This window comes from Panulirus ornatus, chromosome 42 (genome assembly GCF_036320965.1).
Source record: "Panulirus ornatus isolate Po-2019 chromosome 42, ASM3632096v1, whole genome shotgun sequence".
NCBI classification, from domain to species: domain Eukaryota; kingdom Metazoa; phylum Arthropoda; class Malacostraca; order Decapoda; family Palinuridae; genus Panulirus; species Panulirus ornatus.
In genome coordinates this window covers 27,368,853-27,387,102 of record NC_092265.1, presented here as the reverse complement: position 1 = coordinate 27,387,102, position 18,250 = coordinate 27,368,853, and the positions used below count along the sequence as shown (strand labels likewise).

The window sequence follows — 18,250 nt, the reverse complement described above, 5'->3', positions numbered from 1 at the left end:
TGTGGATGAGAGAGCTTGGGAAGTGAGTCAGTTGTTGTTCGCTGATGATGCAGCGCTGGTGGCTGATTCATGTGAGAAACTGCAGAAGCTGGTGACTGAGTTTGGTAAAGTATGTGAAAGAAGAAAGTTGAGAGTAAATGTGAATAAGAGCAAGGTAATTAGGTACAGTAGGGTTGAGGGTCAAGTCAATTGGGAGGTAAGTTTGAATGGAGAAAAACTGGAGGAAGTAAAGTGTTTTAGATATCTGGGAGTGGATCTGGCAGCGGATGGAACCATGGAAGCGGAAGTGGATCATAGGGTGGGGGAGGGGGCGAAAATCCTGGGAGCCTTGAAGAATGTGTGGAAGTCGAGAACATTAACTCGGAAAGCAAAAATGGGTATGTTTAAAGGAATAGTGGTTCCAACAATGTTGTATGGTTGCGAGGCGTGGGCTATGGATAGAGTTGTGCGCAGGAGGATGGATGTGCTGGAAATGAGATGTTTGAGGACAATGTGTGGTGTGAGGTAGTTTGATCGAGTAAGTAACGTAAGGGTAAGAGAGATGTATGGAAATAAAAAGAGCGTGGTTGAGAGAGCAGAATATGGTGTTTTGAAATGGTTTGGGCACATGGAGAGAATGAGTGAGGAAAGATTGACCAAGAGGATATATATGTCGGAGGTTGAGGGAACGAGGAGAAGTGGTAGACCAAATCGGAGGTGGAAAGATGGAGTGAAAAAGATTTTTTGTGATCGGGGCCTGAACATGCAGGAGGGTGAAAGGAGGGCAAAGAATAGAGTGAATTGGATCGATGTGGTATACCGGGGTTGACGTGCTATCAGTGGATTGAATCAGGGCATGTGAAGCGTCTGGGGTAACCATGGAAAGCTGTGTAGGTATGTATATTTGCGTGTGTGGACGTATGTATATACATGTGTATGGGGGTGGGTTGGGCCATTTCTCTCGTCTGTTTCCTTGCGCTACCTCGCAAACGCGGGAGACAGCTACAAAGCAAAAAAAAGAAATATATATATATATATATATATATATATATATATATATATATATATATATATATATATATATATATATATATATATATATATATATATATATATATATATATATATATATATATATATATATATATATATATATATATATATATATATATATATATATATATATATATATATATATATATATATATATATATATATATATATATATATATATATATATATATATATATATATATATATATATATATATATATATATATATATATATATATATATATATATATATATATATATATATATAGTGTTGTAAATGGAAATGGTGAAGAGCTTGTAGATTTATGTGCTGAAAAAGGACTGATGATTGGGAATACCTGGTTTAAAAAGCGAGATATACATAAGTATACTTATGTAAGTAGGAGAGATGGCCAGAGAGCGTTATTGGATTACGTGTTAATTGACAGGCGTGCGAAAGAGAGACTTTTGGATGTTAATGTGCTGAGAGGTGCAACTGGAGGGATGTCTGATCATTATCTTGTGGAGGCTAAGGTGAAGATTAGTATGGGTTTTCAGAAAAGAGGAGTGAATGTTGGGGTGAAGAAGGTGGTGAGAGTAAGTGAGCTTGGGAAGGAGACCTGTGTGGGGAAGTACCAGGAGAGACTGTGTACAGAATGGAAAAAGGTGAGAACAATGGAAGTAAGGGGAGTGGGGGAGGAATGGGATGTATTTAGGGAATCAGTGATGGATTGCGCAAAAGATGCTTGTGGCATGAGAAGAGTGGGAGGTGGGCTGTTTAGAAAGGGTAGTGAGTGGTGGGATGAAGAAGTAAGAGTATTAGTGAAAGAGAAGAGAGAGGCATTTGGACGATTTTTGCAGGGAAAAAATGCAATTGAGTGGGAGAAGTATAAAAGAAAGAGACAGGAGGTCAAGAGAAAGGTGCAAGAGGTGAAAAAAAGGGCAAATGAGAGTTGGGGTGAGAGACTATCAGTAAATTTTAGGGAGAATAAAAAGATGTTCTGGAAGGAGGTAAATAGGGTGCGTAAGACAAGGGAGCAAATGGGAACTTCAGTGAAGGGCGTAAATGGGGAGGTGATAACAAGTAGCGGTGATGTGAGAAGGAGATGGAATGAGTATTTTGAAGGTTTGTTGAATGTGTCTGATGACAGAGTGGCAGATATAGGGTGTTTTGGTCGAGGTGGTGTGCAAAGTGAGAGGGTTAGGGAAAATGATTTGGTAAACAGAGAAGAGGTAGTAAAAGCTTTGCGGAAGATGAAAGCCGGCAAGGCAGCAGGTTTGGATGGCATTGCAGTGGAATTTATTAAGAAAGGGGGTGACTGTATTGTTGACTGGTTGGTAAGGTTATTTAATGTATGTATGACTCATGGTGAGGTGCCTGAGGATTGGCGGAATGCGTGCATAGTGCCATTGTACAAAGGCAAAGGGGATAAGAGTGAGTGCTCAAATTACAGAGGTATAAGTTTGTTGAGTATTCCTGGTAAATTATATGGGAGGGTATTGATTGAGAGGGTGAAGGCATGTACAGAGCATCAGATTGGGGAAGAGCAGTGCGGTTTCAGAAGTGGTAGAGGATGTGTGGATCAGGTGATTGCTTTGAAGAATGTATGTGAGAAATACTTAGAAAAGCAAATGGATTTGTATGTAGCATTTATGGATCTGGAGAAGGCATATGATAGAGTTGATAGAGATGCTCTGTGGAAGGTATTAAGAATATATGGTGTGGGAGGCAAGTTGTTAGAAGCAGTGAAAAGTTTTTATCGAGGATGTAAGGCATGTGTACGTGTAGGAAGAGAGGAAAGTGATTGGTTCTCAGTGAATGTAGGTTTGCGGCAGGGGTGTGTGATGTCTCCATGGTTGTTTAATTTGTTTATGGATGGGGTTGTAAGGGAGGTAAATGCAAGAGTCCTGGAAAGAGGGGCAAGTATGAAGTCTGTTGGGGATGAGAGAGCTTGGGAAGTGAGTCAGTTGTTGTTCGCTGATGATACAGCGCTGGTGGCTGATTCATGTGAGAAACTGCAGAAGCTGGTGACTGAGTTTGGTAAAGTGTGTGGAAGAAGAAAGTTGAGAGTAAATGTGAATAAGAGCAAGGTTATTAGGTACAGTAGGGGTGAGGGTCAAGTCAATTGGGAGGTGAGTTTGAATGGAGAAAAACTGGAGGAAGTGAAGTGTTTTAGATATCTGGGAGTGGATCTGTCAGCGGATGGAACCATGGAAGCGGAAGTGGATCATAGGGTGGGGGAGGGGGCGAAAATTTTGGGAGCCTTGAAAAATTTGTGGAAGTCGAGAACATTATCTCGGAAAGCAAAAATGGGTATGTTTGAGGGAATAGTGGTTCCAACAATGTTGTATGGTTGCGAGGCGTGGGCTATGGATAGAGATGTGCGCAGGAGGATGGATGTGCTGGAAATGAGATGTTTGAGGACAATGTGTGGTGTGAGGTGGTTTGATCGAGTAAGTAACGTAAGGGTAAGAGAGAGGTGTGGAAATAAAAAGAGCGTGGTTGAGAGAGCAGAAGAGGGTGTTTTGAAATGGTTTGGGCACATGGAGAGAATGAGTGAGGAGAGATTGACCAAGAGGATATATGTGTCGGAGGTGGAGGGAACGAGGAGAAGAGGGAGACCAAATTGGAGGTGGAAAGATGGAGTGAAAAAGATTTTGTGTGATCGGGGCCTGAACATGCAGGAGGGTGAAAGGAGGGCAAGAAATAGAGGGAATTGGAGTCATGTGGTATACAGGGGTTGACGTGCTGTCAGTGGATTGAAGCAAGGCATGTGAAGCGTCTGGGGTAAACCATGGAAAGCTGTGTAGGTATGTATATTTGCGTGTGGGGACGTGTGTATGTACATGTGTATGGGGGGGGGGGGTTGGGCCATTTCTTTCGTCTGTTTCCTTGCGCTACCTCGCAAACGCGGGAGACAGTGACAAAGTATAAAAAAAAAAAAAAAAAAAAAAATATATATATAACAATTAGTTGATATATAACGAATAGACGTAGCTAGGACGCCATTTAACAAACATGTGATTGTCCAAGACAGACAACTAGTGTATCATAGACTTATTATGTGGACAAAAAGGCGGATTGTTTGCAAATCATATCAACAACAAAGTTGTCAAATATGTATAGACCTTTATCAATATCAAAGTCATAATTCTTTGTGTATTTAATAATAGAAGATTCAATGGTATTTCTCGTGGTACTGGAGTTAGAGTTAATAGCTGATATGGCATTACTCCAGTCAATACAATGGTCATAGTTTTTAACTTGATTAAACAAGTTTCGAGTCTCTTCCTTTTCTTATACTATATTTGTGTTGCTTAAGTCTAACAGAAATATCCTTACCAGTCTGCACAACATAAAACTTATCACAATTTCTACATGGCACTTTATAGATGCTCCCAGAAGAATTTTTTGGTGAGTTCCTGATTAAGATATTCTTCATGATAATATTATTGCTGAAGGCAACATTTACATTAAAGGATCTAAGCAATATGGGAGGAAAAGTAAAGTTATTATCAAAAGGGAGAACTAAAATATTCTTCGTGTCAGTGGAAGGTATGGGCTCAACTCTATAAAATGATTTCTTTGCTAATTTTAAGGATTTATTAATGAAAGATCTAGTTTACTTCAACTTAGATCTAATGGAATATATCCTCTTAAGCACATTATCAGTAAACTCTGGACTGCAAATACGTAATGCCCTATGGAACATAGATTGAAATGATGATAATTTAACTCGGTCAAACTGAGATCGCTTGATCACGCAGAAAATTGATACTTTCCAATATACATATACATATATATATATATATATATATATATAATTTTTTTTTTTTTGTCGCTGTCTCCCGCGTTTTCGAGGTAGCGCAAGGAAACAGATGAAAGAAATGGCCCAACCCACCCCCATACACATGTATATACATACGTCCACACACGCAAATATACATACCTACACAGCTTTCCATGGTTTACCCCAGACGCTTCACATGCCCCGATTCAATCCACTGACAGCACGTCAACCCCGGTATACCACATCGCTCCAATTCACTCTATTCCTTGCCCTCCTTTCACCCTCCTGCATGTTCAGGCCCCGATCACACAAAATCTTTTTCACTCCATCTTTCCACCTCCAATTTGGTCTCCCTCTTCTCCTCGTTCCCTCCACCTCCGACACATATATCCTCTTGGTCAATCTTTCCTCACTCATTCTCTCCATGTGCCCAAACCATTTCAAAACACCCTCTTCTGCTCTCTCCACCACGCTCTTTTTATTTCCACACCTCTCTCTTACCCTTACGTTACTTACTCGATCAAACCACCTCACACCACACATTGTCCTCAAACATCTCATTTCTAGCACATCCATCCTCCTGCGCACAACTCTATCCATAGCCCACGCCTCGCAACCATACAACATTGTTGGAACCACTATTCCTTCAAACATACCATTTTTGCTTTCCGAGATAATGTTCTCGACTTCCACACATTCTTCAAAGCTCCCAAAATTTTCGCCCCCTCCCCCACCCTATGATCCACTTCCGCTTCCATGGTTCCATCCGCTGCCAGATCCACTCCCAGATATCTAAAACGCTTCACTTCCTCCAGTTTTTCTCCATTCAAACTCACTTCCCAATTGACTTGATCCTCAACCCTACTGTACCTAATAACCTTGCTCTTATTTACATTTACTCTTAACTTTCTTCTTTCACACACTTTACCAAACTCAGTCACCAGCTTCTGCAGCTTCTCACATGAATCAGCCACCAGCGCTGTATCATCAGCGAACAACAACTGACTCACTTCCCAAGCTCTCTCATCCCAAACAGACTTCATACTTGCCCCTCTTTCCAAAACTCTTGCATTCACCTCCCTAACAACCCCATCCATAAACAAATTAAACAACCATGGAGACATCACACACCCCTGCCGCAAACCTATATTCACTGAGAACCAATCACTTTCCTCTCTTCCTACACGTACTCATGCCTTACATCCTCGATAAAAACTTTTCACTGCTTCTAACAACTTGCCTCCCACACCATATATTCTTAATACCTTCCACAGAGCATCTCTATCAACTCTATCATATGCCTTCTCCAGATCCATAAATGCTAGATACAAATCCATTTGCTTTTCTAAGTATTTCTCACATACATTCTTCAAAGCAAACACCTGATCCACACATCCTCTACCACTTCTGAAACCACACTCCTCTTCCGCAATCTGATGCTCTGTACATGCCTTCACCCTCTCAATCAATACCCTCCCATATAATTTACCAGGAATATTCAGCAAACTTATACCTCTGTAATTTGAGCACTCACTCTTATCCCCTTTGCCTTTGTACAATGGCACTATGCACGCATTCCGCCAATCCTCAGGCACCTCACCGTGAGTCATACATACATTGAATAACCTTACCAACCAGTCAACAATACAGTCACCCCCTTTTTTAATAAATTCCACTGCAATACCATCCAAACCTGCTGCCTTGCCGGCTTTCATCTTCTGCAAAGCTTCTACTACCTCTTCTCTGTTTACCAAATCATTTTCCCTAACCCTCTCACTTTGCACACCACCTCGACCAAAACACCCTATATCTGCCACTCTATCATCAAACACATTCAACAAACCTTCAAAATACTCACTCCATCTCCTTCTCACATCACCACTACTTGTTATCACCTCCCCATTTGCGCCCTTCACTGAAGTTCCTATTTGCTCCCTTGTCTTACGCACTTTATTTACCTCCTTCCAGAACATCTTTTTGTTCTCCCTAAAATTTAATGATACTCTCTCACCCCAACTCCCATTTGCCCTTTTTTTCACCTCTTGCACCTTTCTCTTGACCTCCTGTCTCTTTCTTTCATACGTCTCCCACTCAACTGCATTTTTTCCCTGCAAAAATCGTCCAAATGCCTCTCTCTTCTCTTTCACTAATACTCTTACTTCTTCATCCCACCACTCACTACCCTTTCTAATCAACCCACCTCCCACTCTTCTCATGCCACAAGCATCTTTTGCGCAATCCATCATTAATTCCTTAAATACATCCCATTCCTCCCCCACTCCCCTTACTTCCATTGTTCTCACCTTTTTCCATTCTGTACTCAGTCTCTCCTGGTACTTCCTCACACAAGTCTCCTTCCCAAGCTCACTTACTCTCACCACCCTCTTCACCCCAACATTCACTCTTCTTTTCTGAAAACTCATACAAATCTTCACCTTAGCCTCCACAAGATAATGATCAGACATCCCTCCAGTTGCACCTCTCAGCACATTAACATCCAAAAGTCTCTCTTTCGCACGCCTGTCAATTAACACGTAATCCAATAACCCTCTCTGGCCATCTCTCCTCCTTACATAAGTATACTTATGTATATCTCGCTTTTTAAACCAGGTATTCCCAATCATCAGTCCTTTTTCAGCACATAAATCTACAAGCTCTTCACCATTTCCATTTACAACACTGAACACCCCATGTATACCAATTATTCCCTCAACTGCCACATTACTCACCTTTGCATTCAAATCACCCATCACTATAACCCGGTCTCGTGCATCAAAACCACTAACACACTCATTCAGCTGCTCCCAAAACACTTGCCTCTCATGATCTTTCTTCTCATGTCCAGGTGCATATGCACCAATAATCACCCATCTCTCTCCATCAACTTTCAGTTTTACCCATATTAATCGGGAATTTACTTTCTTACATTCTATCACGTACTCCCACAACTCCTGTTTCAGGAGTACTACTACTCCTTCCCTTGCTCTTGTCCTCTCACTAACCCCTGACTTTACTCCCAAGACATTTCCAAACCACTCTTCCCCTTCACCCTTGAGCTTCGTTTCACTCAGAGCCAAAACATCCAGGTTCCTTTCCTCAAACATACTACCTATCTCTCCTTTTTTCACATCTTGGTTACATCCACACACATTTAGGCACCTCAATCTGAGCCTTCGAGGAGTATGAGCACTCCCCGCGTGACTCCTTCTGTTTCCCATTTTAGAAAGTTAAAAGAAATACAAGGAGGGGAGGATTTCTGGCCCCCCGCTCCCGTCCCCTCTAGTCGCTTTCTACGACACGCGAGGAATACGTGGGAAGTATTCTTTCACCCCTATCCCCAGGGATAATATACATATATATATATATATATATATATATATATATATATGTATGAGATGCTCTGTGGAAGGTATTAAGAATATATGGTGTGGGAGGCAAGTTGTCAGAAGCAGTGAAAAGTTTTTATCGAGGATGTAAGGCATGTGTACGTGTAGGAAGAGAGGAAAGTGATTGGTTCTCAGTGAATGTTGGTTTGCGGCAGGGGTGTGTGATGTCTCCATGGTTGTTTAATTTGTTTATGGATGGGGTTGTTAGGGAGGTAAATGCAAGAGTCTTGGAAAGAGGGGCAAGTATGAAGTCTGTTGGGGATGAGAGAGCTTGGGAAGTGAGTCAGTTGTTGTTCGCTGATGATACAGCGCTGGTGGCGGATTCATGTGAGAAACTGCAGAAGCTGGTGACGGAGTTTGGTAAAGTGTGTGGAAGAAGAAAGTTAAGAGTAAATGTGAATAAGAGCAAGGTTATTAGGTACAGTAGGGTTGAGGGTCAAGTCAATTGGGAGGTGAGTTTGAATGGAGAAAAACTGGAGGAAGTGAAGTGTTTTAGATATCTGGGAGTGGATCTGTCAGCGGATGGAACCATGGAAGCGGAAGTGGATCATAGGGTGGGGGAGGGGGCGAAAATTTTGGGAGCCTTGAAAAATGTGTGGAAGTCGAGAACATTATCCCGGAAAGCAAAAATGGGTATGTTTGAAGGAATAGTAGTTCCAACAATGTTGTATGGTTGCGAGGCGTGGGCTATGGATAGAGTTGTGCGCAGGAGGATGGATGTGCTGGAAATGAGATGTTTAAGGACAATGTGTGGTGTGAGGTGGTTTGATCGAGTAAGTAACGTAAGGGTAAGAGAGATGTGTGGAAATAAAAAGAGCGTGGTTGAGAGAGCAGAAGAGGGTGTTTTGAAATGGTTTGGGCACATGGAGAGAATGAGTGAGGAAAGATTGACCAAGAGGATATATGTGTCGGAGGTGGAGGGAACGAGGAGAAGAGGGAGACCAAATTGGAGGTGGAAAGATGGAGTGAAAAGGATTTTGTGTGATCGGGGCCTGAACATGCAGGAGGGTGAAAGGAGGGCAAGGAATAGAGTGAATTGGAGCGATGTGGTATACAGGGGTTGACGTGCTGTCAGTGGATTGAATCAAGGCATGTGAAGCGTCCGGGGTAAACCATGGAAAGCTGTGTAGGTATGTATATTTGCGTGTGTGGACGTGTGTATATACATGTGTATGGGGGTGGGTTGGGCCATTTCTTTCGTCTGTTTCCTTGCGCTACCTCGCAAACGCGGGAGACAGCGACAAAGTATAAAAAAAAAAAAAAAAAAAAAAAAAAAAAAATATATATATATATATATATATATATATATATATATATATATATATATATATATATACACATACACACACATACACACACACACGCACATATATATACACACACACATACATATATATACATATGAAAAATGTAAGAAACAATTTAGAAAACTGAAACTTCTAGCTTGAAATGAAAAGAAAAAAAAATGAATGTCACATAATGTTTCAACCTCTGGCTATGGAAAAAGGAAATGTTTAATTTATTTACACAAAATTCAATAGTAGTTCTCATCAATTTAACCACTGTATCAATAAGCTTCAATGCCTAAGCTACATTTTTTTCCAATTTCACTATTTTCTTGTCAAAGCACCATGTATGAAAACTATCACTCCAGTAACACAACTATAAACATTTACTTCCCCTTTAAAAAAGTTCTGGGGAAGTCTGTCTCGATACACTGCGGGACACTACCACCTGACGAGGTTTGTGTTGCAATGGTTTTTGATTCACAAACGTAGTAGCATCACTGGTGGCCAAGGTAGTTCCGATGGCGAAGAGGAGCTCATGAAACTCGTTAAGGGCGTGTATGTCCTCGATGGTGATGACCCGGTCCTTGTTGTGGTCGAAGACGTCGGTGAAGTAATAGGTGAACTTCACCTGGAAATCCGACAGGTAGATCTTGCCCTCCGGAGGTTGTAGGTCGTCGTCGTCTTCAAATGGCCGTCTCACCCACGTCGCCGCAGCTGAAGAAGTAGAGGCGGAGGACTCCTGCCGATGGTTTCCCTATTATATCATGATATTCACATGGATACTTCTATCACTAGAAATTTGTCCTTCTTGTAAGCGGGATATTGATACAATCCATCATTCGTCAGCAGTAAGTTGGCCGATACTCAAATCATTAATTTTCTTTCTCTTTACTGACGACTCTTCGTTCGTATCACACTACTGCGTTGCCATGTGTTAGTGAGAGGTTCGTCGTTTAATACATCATAAAAACAAGACATATAATCAAACAGTTAACCGTTCAAATGATTCATTGTAATCGTTATCACTCGTTAATTATTCCATACAGCACTCAAAGACCTTTCATCATTTGGAGTAGAGGCCCCACGTTTTTTGACTCGATAACCTTCCATACTGAGAGCAGAGCCTTGCTCTACAGAGCCATAGATCCAGTCCGGTGTCAGACACTGAATACGCCAATTACAAGCATGGGTGTATTTATCCCCCTCTGGTGAAGGTATGATGAGTAGTGAAGTAACAGACATCTCCAAAGCAGCTGAGTAAGTACCACCATTTTCTTCAATAATTTTTTTCAATGCCTCCTTTTCTTTGCGCTGCATCTGAGACACACATATGACAAGGCCTTTAAACACTGGACAGGCATAGGATAGGAACTGTTGATCTGTGGCTAATATGTCTTCCCGAAAATCCTGACTGACAGCTGACCAGACAGCTTTTACCCATTCACTAGTCATGATCGGAATATCATGTTGCACTGCTACAAAGTACTTTTTGCTTCCCACTGATTTTGCGACTACATGAGTGACACCCTCATGGAAGTTATTTGAGTAGATTCCTGCCATCCTTTCAACCAGCATCTGGATTTCCACCTTTGCTTCTTTTTCAAATCCGGTGAGAGTGATAACCAGACCCTTCATGGCAGTGTTGTGTATGGGTGACGGGAGCTCTGGTATGGATTCCTTGCGGTGAAGGGATGTGAGAATACATCGAGGTCCCAAGACTAGTTTGAACTAAAACCAGATCTTCAAATTTTCTCTTTCTCATTGAAAAAAGAAAGATAAATACATATATATATATATATATATATATATATATATATATATATATATATATATATATGTGTGTGTGTGTGTTGGAAAGGATTTTGGGCGTGATCAAGATATTCCTATGAGTCCACGGGGAAAATGAAACACGAAAAGTTCCCAAGTGCACTTTCGTGTAATAATCACATCATCATGGGAGACACAAGAGAGAAATATAACAGTCAGTTGATGTACATCGAAGAGACGAAGCTAGGACGCCATTTGGTAAACATGTGATTGTCTAAAACATACAACGAGTGTTCATAAACTTATCATTTTACAAATCTTATCAACAATAAAGTTATCTAATTTGTATAGACCATCACAAATATCAAGATTATAACTCTTTTGTATTTAGTAATAGAAGAATCAATGATATTTCTCTTGGTAATAGAATTAGAGTTAATAACTGAGATGGCGTTACTCTAGTTAATACAATGATCATAGTTTTGAAAATGATTAAACAAGACATTTTATGTTGGTCAGACTGGTAAGGATCTTTCTGTAATACTTAAGCAACATAAATATAGTATAAGAATGGGACAAGAATCAAATGCCTTGTTTAATCATGTGTGTGTGTGTGTGTGTGTGTGTGTGTGTGTGTGTGTGTGTGTGTGTGTGTGCAAATATCAATAAAATGGCAGGAGTGGATTATACGTGCAAAAGAGGTGCTCATTAAAGAAAGATAAAATACTGAATAGTGGTGAAAACCTTTGTATTTATTCCATTGAGAAAGTAGTAAATTGAATTATATCTAGAGGGCAATAAGTTTTCAAGTAAGAATGAAATTTGTTCTTCTACAAAATCAAACAGAAAATAAAAAAAAAATCATAAAAGCCTAATACGTTTGTGTTGCTTATCCAGGCCCATTTTTACTAAGTAATGTTGGAACGGCTCCACCCACTTTAATCACTTGAGTACATAGAATATATCATCGTCGATGTTAAAGAGTTTTCCCTTTTGATGTTATCCTTAAAATAAAGGTTAAGGAAAGTGAGATAGAGCTTAACGTTAAAGTTAGGATAGCTAAGGCATCCTTGATCATATAATCACTAGTCAGGTGTTACTATAGGTTAGGTTAGGTTCAGTATCCTTCATCAGGTCACCATTACCAAGGTGTTGTTATGTTGGGTCGGTCAGGCAACTTTAAACCAACTTTCAGTATTATTTACTCATAAATCTTTAAGTTCTAATAACCCAAAATATTTAGAGTAGATAGGGTAGAAACTGATGGAAGCCATTTCTAACATTCTTGCATAACCTGACCTCTCGCCTTCCCAAAACATTGCCATCCGATCTTGGATATAGTACTGCTGTGTCCGTCAACTAATTTGAAAAGGAAGACATTGAATGGAGAAATTACTGAGGTAATCTCCAAAGATGATTACTGGACTGAGAAACAAATTCAGAGAGCAGATTAAACGACTTAAATCCACTCAGCTTTAGGGAAAAGAAGTTTAAGAGATCCTATACAGGTATATGAACTTATTGTAATGGCATCCCTTTAAGTTTGATATTTTTACTTCCTGTAACTAGTTCCAACAATTAAAACAATATTCAGCATTGTGATTTAAGTGACTGACCTTAGGATGCATTTGGATCTGTCAAAAACTGTATTTAGCAAATACTTAAACTTTCAGCTGACCCATTCTATATTTTTATTCATTTCATCTCAGTTTTATCACCTTTCTGTTACTGTTTAATATCAACACTAGCCCGTCTACGTAGTTGGGGCTCTGAAGCAAAGGAAACTTTTTCTAGCCTAGGTTAGGGTAGCATCTAAACCAAACCTAAATGACCTTACCTTAGAAATATGTTCAGACAGTACCTTCTGAAAATATTTCTTAAGGTAAGGTCGTGGGGATTAGTTTAGGTGCTAACTAAACCTTGGCTAGAAAAAGTTTGCTTTAAAGCCACAACTACTTGAAAGGCCTACTTTAATTGATGATAATGAAATTGATTTGCTCCAGTGTGCTCCTCCGTCCGTTTGTTTTATGTCCATCTAAAGATGGATACGTTCAATTTTTGATGTAGATTGATTTCGTATCTTAGTTTCGTCTACGGATTTCTACATCTTCAGTTCAGCACACCATTGTGGTAATGAGGGGAAAGTCACCACATTCATAAGCCGAGTGCACGTAGCTTATCCCACCTCGTTAGAAAGAAAACTTACCTGTATTTGAATTAATGAACGGGAACAGAGAAGACTAAATTTTAAGACACATTTATTATATAACTATATAATTTATATTATATACATTATCACATTTCCTGCACTTTCCAACACAAATTTGCTGAGGTCATAACCTTGTAGTTACCATTACCTTACAACCTTAAAGATGGTGGTCTACAACACCTCTAGATTGATGGAGAAAACGAAAGGTTTCGTTTTACTATTAAGACCACAGAAATGCAGTAATTCCACTTCACTACCACTAAATACTAGTTATTTTACTTGTTGATTTTCACGGCTAAGATTTTCATCCTCTGAGCAAAGCCATACAATAATCGTCCTTATCTATTCTGAGCATTGGATAGCCTCCTGATGAACAAGATTGCTGTTTTGGTTGTCCGTTTCCCTTGTTACTGCTGCGCCTCACTGCACACCTTACATGAGTGCCTTCCACAGTATTAGGGACAGCTGCTGGGCCTCACTGTAGCTACTTCTGGGACGGTTGCCAATCTTCCTCGTATTCCCTCATGACCACAGCGCCAAACCGACTCCCGCCATCAGGCCGAAACGCACAAACATTTCTGACAAAATTGAGACAACCGCTTTCGCGTCAGTTTTGACACCAAGTGAATTTATACGACAATTACGTTCAAGATGCTTGGTTTTTCGTTCATGGATTGAACAGAAGCAACGAACGATGGTTGCTACTGCCCAATCCATGAAGTCCCCCCCACCACGGAAAGGTAACCAAGCTTCGGGGGGGATGGGTGTTTACCCTGACGCCAACGGAGAAACTCAATACAATATTTTTATTATAACTTTCCTTAATCTTGAAAAATGAATCAGTCAGAGGGAACAATAGCCCCAGCCATTTGAAGATTGGCTAACCGACTCCTTGCACATTGTGTAGAAAGTGATTTCTTTGAGGGTTGCTTTATGGAAGTCATGGTATCGTCGGAAGAGTTTCATTTTTTCTTTGAAGACGAAGGAAATTATCCCCGTGAATTTATGTATTTTTTTTGGGTGGGATAATGTTACCATTTTTTTTTTCTTTGTTTTTCAACGTCCCTATGTTGATATTATGTGCCATCCACTACTGGGAGAAAGCCAGACTTCCGCCAGATTAACGTAATCCTTGTCGGGGCGAAACTAAAGTTGTCTTGGTGTTGGTTCCTCAGTGATAACCCAAACACAAACACAAACACACCTCCAGTGTCCACTCTAGGGCCGTGTTCTCCTGCAGCACCAGCAGGAAGAAAGAACTCAGGTTCCTCACCAACTGAATCTTTTGGCACGGGGAAAGTGTGTCATCTCGACACGCCTTTTAACGCCCGTACGTGGTGCGGAGTGCAGTCGGTCTGTAACGTAGGACATGTCATGTGTTCTTTGTCCCAGTCGGTCTAGAACGCTGATCATGACCTGTGTTGGGGGACCAAGTCGGTCTTGAATGGTGGGCCTGACGTGTGTTGGGGGACCAAGTCGGTCTTGAATGGTGGGCCTGACAGGTCTTGAGACCTGCCATGTGTCCCTGAAGGTGGGCCTGACAAGTGGGGTGGGCTGCATTTCCTCATGGATGGTGGGTCTGGTAGGGCGTGTGGGCTGCAGTGCCACTTGAGTGGGCGAGATCACTTGGTCAGCATCAGTGGGACGGTGAGGTTTCACTTTTGCACAGCGACCGTTGACGGAAAGTGGTGTCACGTTGGCAAGAAGTGCCTTCCTGTAGGAGGCATAGCAGGGGTACTGGATGACGGCAATCCCGCGGTGGTTCTCGTACGTGGATGCAGCCAGGATACTTCTCCGTGGTGTGGCTCGCTTCGTGGTTGGTGGATGTGGCCCTCCCCGCCACATGGTCACAGTGGTTGACCTAGTTTACGTCAACACATTACGAGGTCAACCTTCAACAAATCCATATGGCGTTCATACCAGCTTCACCCATATTCCATTTCCTCCAATTCCACTTCTGGGTATTCCACCTCCATATCCACACAGCCAAATTCCACTCCATCCATGACTTCCACGTCCGGGTATTCCACCAATTCCACTCCATCCATCTCTTCAACGTCTGGGTATTCCACCTCCATATCCACATAGCCAAAGTCCACTCCATCCATCACTTCCACGTCTGGGTATTCCACTTCCATGTCCACACAGCCATAGCCCATGTCAAATACATGGACATATTCAAATTCCATCTCCTGGACAAAGGAGGATCGTCCTACCTCCTTGGTGAACATTATTATATTGAAGTGTTCGAGGAAAGGTTGAGGGAGCTTGCAAGGCGGAGCAGAGATGTTCACTCGACAGAGGTCACAGCTCAAATGATGCTCTCGGTCCCGGCTCCCGCCCTTATATAACCTGGGAACTGATCATATCCTAGCATAGCTTAATATAGAGAAGTCTAATATAGTGAAGTCAATACTTTAATACAGTTAAGTTTATTTCTCAATAGTTTAATACATATGCCTGACAACAGTTCCTTCACCTGTACAATGTCCCATCACAGAACACAAGGATTTTCATTATAATTCGTTTTTATCAGCAGAAATTAGATTAAAGTGACTAAAGATAAGTGGTTTAGTATGTTATGTGTGTTCTCTGCCATCATAAAGATGGCCATCTACCCTGATGTGTAAAGAAAACATCAATTTTGTCGAGGCTGTGGTGAAGATAAGAACACAATGATATGATAATGTGGTCACACAATGGTGTAGTCAAGATGTTGTGTTAGAACTATGTAGTGAAGATGGGGGTGCAGTGAAGAGGAGGATTTAGTGAAAATATATGTTTCTTCACGCTGAGCCATTCCATATAGATGAATATATCTAATCTAATTGCGGTAAATTACCATATGACTTTAACGGCACCAGCCAGCAGGAAAAATGTCGGATATAGGAGTGACTGAATATTTTGTCGGGTACAGAAATAATTGAATATTTGGTACGACTGATCAAAATCCTTTTTATAGGCAAATAATTTCTGATTTTTCAAATGATTTTTTCCATCTGTTGGAATTGGTGTAAGTAATTAAAGATATGAAAACCGATGGAAAAGTTCAGTTTAACGCTTTTACGAATGTCTTGCTGCGTGTTTGGGAACAGCAGTAAACTACAGGAATATATTGGTCTAATGTCCCCTGCTCGTCCAACAGCAGATATTGTATGGTCTGAGACATTATTTCTGGTGGAGGTGGATTCTCTCCGGCATTGCGTAAATCACTTCCACAAACTTGCGCCATTTTGCACAAATACAGATCCGATATGATGCATTTCCCAGCTCTGTTACGTTATGGACCCTAGTCATCCTAGCTTAGCCTAGCCTAAATAAAAAGGTGTGGAATGATGTGCAACATTTCTCCTTCATTACAAGTGATAATAAACCTAGGCTATACAGCAACCAGGAACGTCCATATTTGTCTAACTTCTCACATGTCTGTGTCATCTGTCTGCAAACATGTCGACCATTACAATGAGGGCAATTGCGGCTTTTGATTTTGAATATCACACGTTTCCTCTTTGCCGTGAGATCTTCATACTTAAATAAAATGGTGGGCCGTAAGAAATATATGTCCATCGAAGGTCAACTATATGGCTCAGTTTCATCATCAGTTTCTAAGAAAACTGAAAAGATGAGGTCCCACCGAGATTCGAACTCGGATTCCTGGATTTAGAGTCGAGAGTGCTAACCCTTACACCATGGGACCTGATAAGAAAAGATGTGATTTCATCTAAATGTTTTACATATAATCAACCAGAGGCCATTCCTCCCTCCCTGCCTGCAGGGTTCAAGGTTTTCTAGAAGGTTCTCGAAGATTCTGGGTAGGAACTGCCATTGAGAGGACGTAGTTATACGTATCATTAATGATATTGTTGTTGACTTTCTGATTTAGGAAGATAGATAGATAGATAGATAGATCGATAGATAGATAGGTAAAAACAGATATTAGATAGATCGATAGATACGTAATGCTGTATATGTCAACTTTCACAGAAATCATTGATATATGCGTTATTCTGCAAGAAATACATGTACATGGATGTAGTGATAATATGGGTTAGGTATAAGACCAGTCGTGTTGAGATTGTAGTGAATGTGACCATTGACTTCAACCTTAATGGTGTAATGAAGATAAAGTTGTAGTGAAGATAAATCTTGAAGTGACTCATAAGTTTGTTGTGAGTACAAGGATACATCGTAAATGAGTACTTCCTACCTGAAAGTCAACAATTACAAAATTGATCAAGTATAACAACATCATCGGACAACCAACTACAAACACCAACCATAGAGTGAACCTGACTGTCACCTAACGACGACCTCTCAAAGGTAATGATCTTACCAGAATCTTCGAGAACCTTCTAGAAAACCTTGAACCCTGCAGGCAGGGAGGGAGGAATGGCCTCTGGTTGATTATATGTAAAACATTTAGATGAAATCACATCTTTTCTTATCAGGTCCCATGGTGTAAGGGTTAGCACTCTGGACTTTGGATCCAGCAATCCGAGTTCGAATCTCGGTGGGACCTCATCTTTTCAGTTTTCTTCGATTCTGATGATGGCCGCATTATTCTCTACGTTATATATGCATTCATATATATACATAAATATGTATATATAAATAAATATGTATATATAAATATATATATATATAAATATGTATATATAAATAAATATGTATATATATATAAATATGTATATATATATAGATATGTATATATATATAAATATGTATATATAAACATATATATGGAATAATATGGTTTTATCAATAGCCGGAGACCATTCCTCCCTCCTTGCGTGCAGA

The 18,250-nt window shown here is 40.5% G+C and overlaps 1 non-coding gene across 1 annotated transcript; it reads left to right on the top strand.

The window, feature by feature from the left end:
• The first annotated feature begins 17,900 nt into the window (after positions 1 to 17,900).
• On the top strand, positions 17,901 to 17,972 carry TRNAQ-UUG (transfer RNA glutamine (anticodon UUG)). The gene has a single exon. It is a non-coding gene; the product is annotated as a tRNA-Gln (tRNA).
• The last annotated feature ends 278 nt before the right edge of the window (positions 17,973 to 18,250 follow it).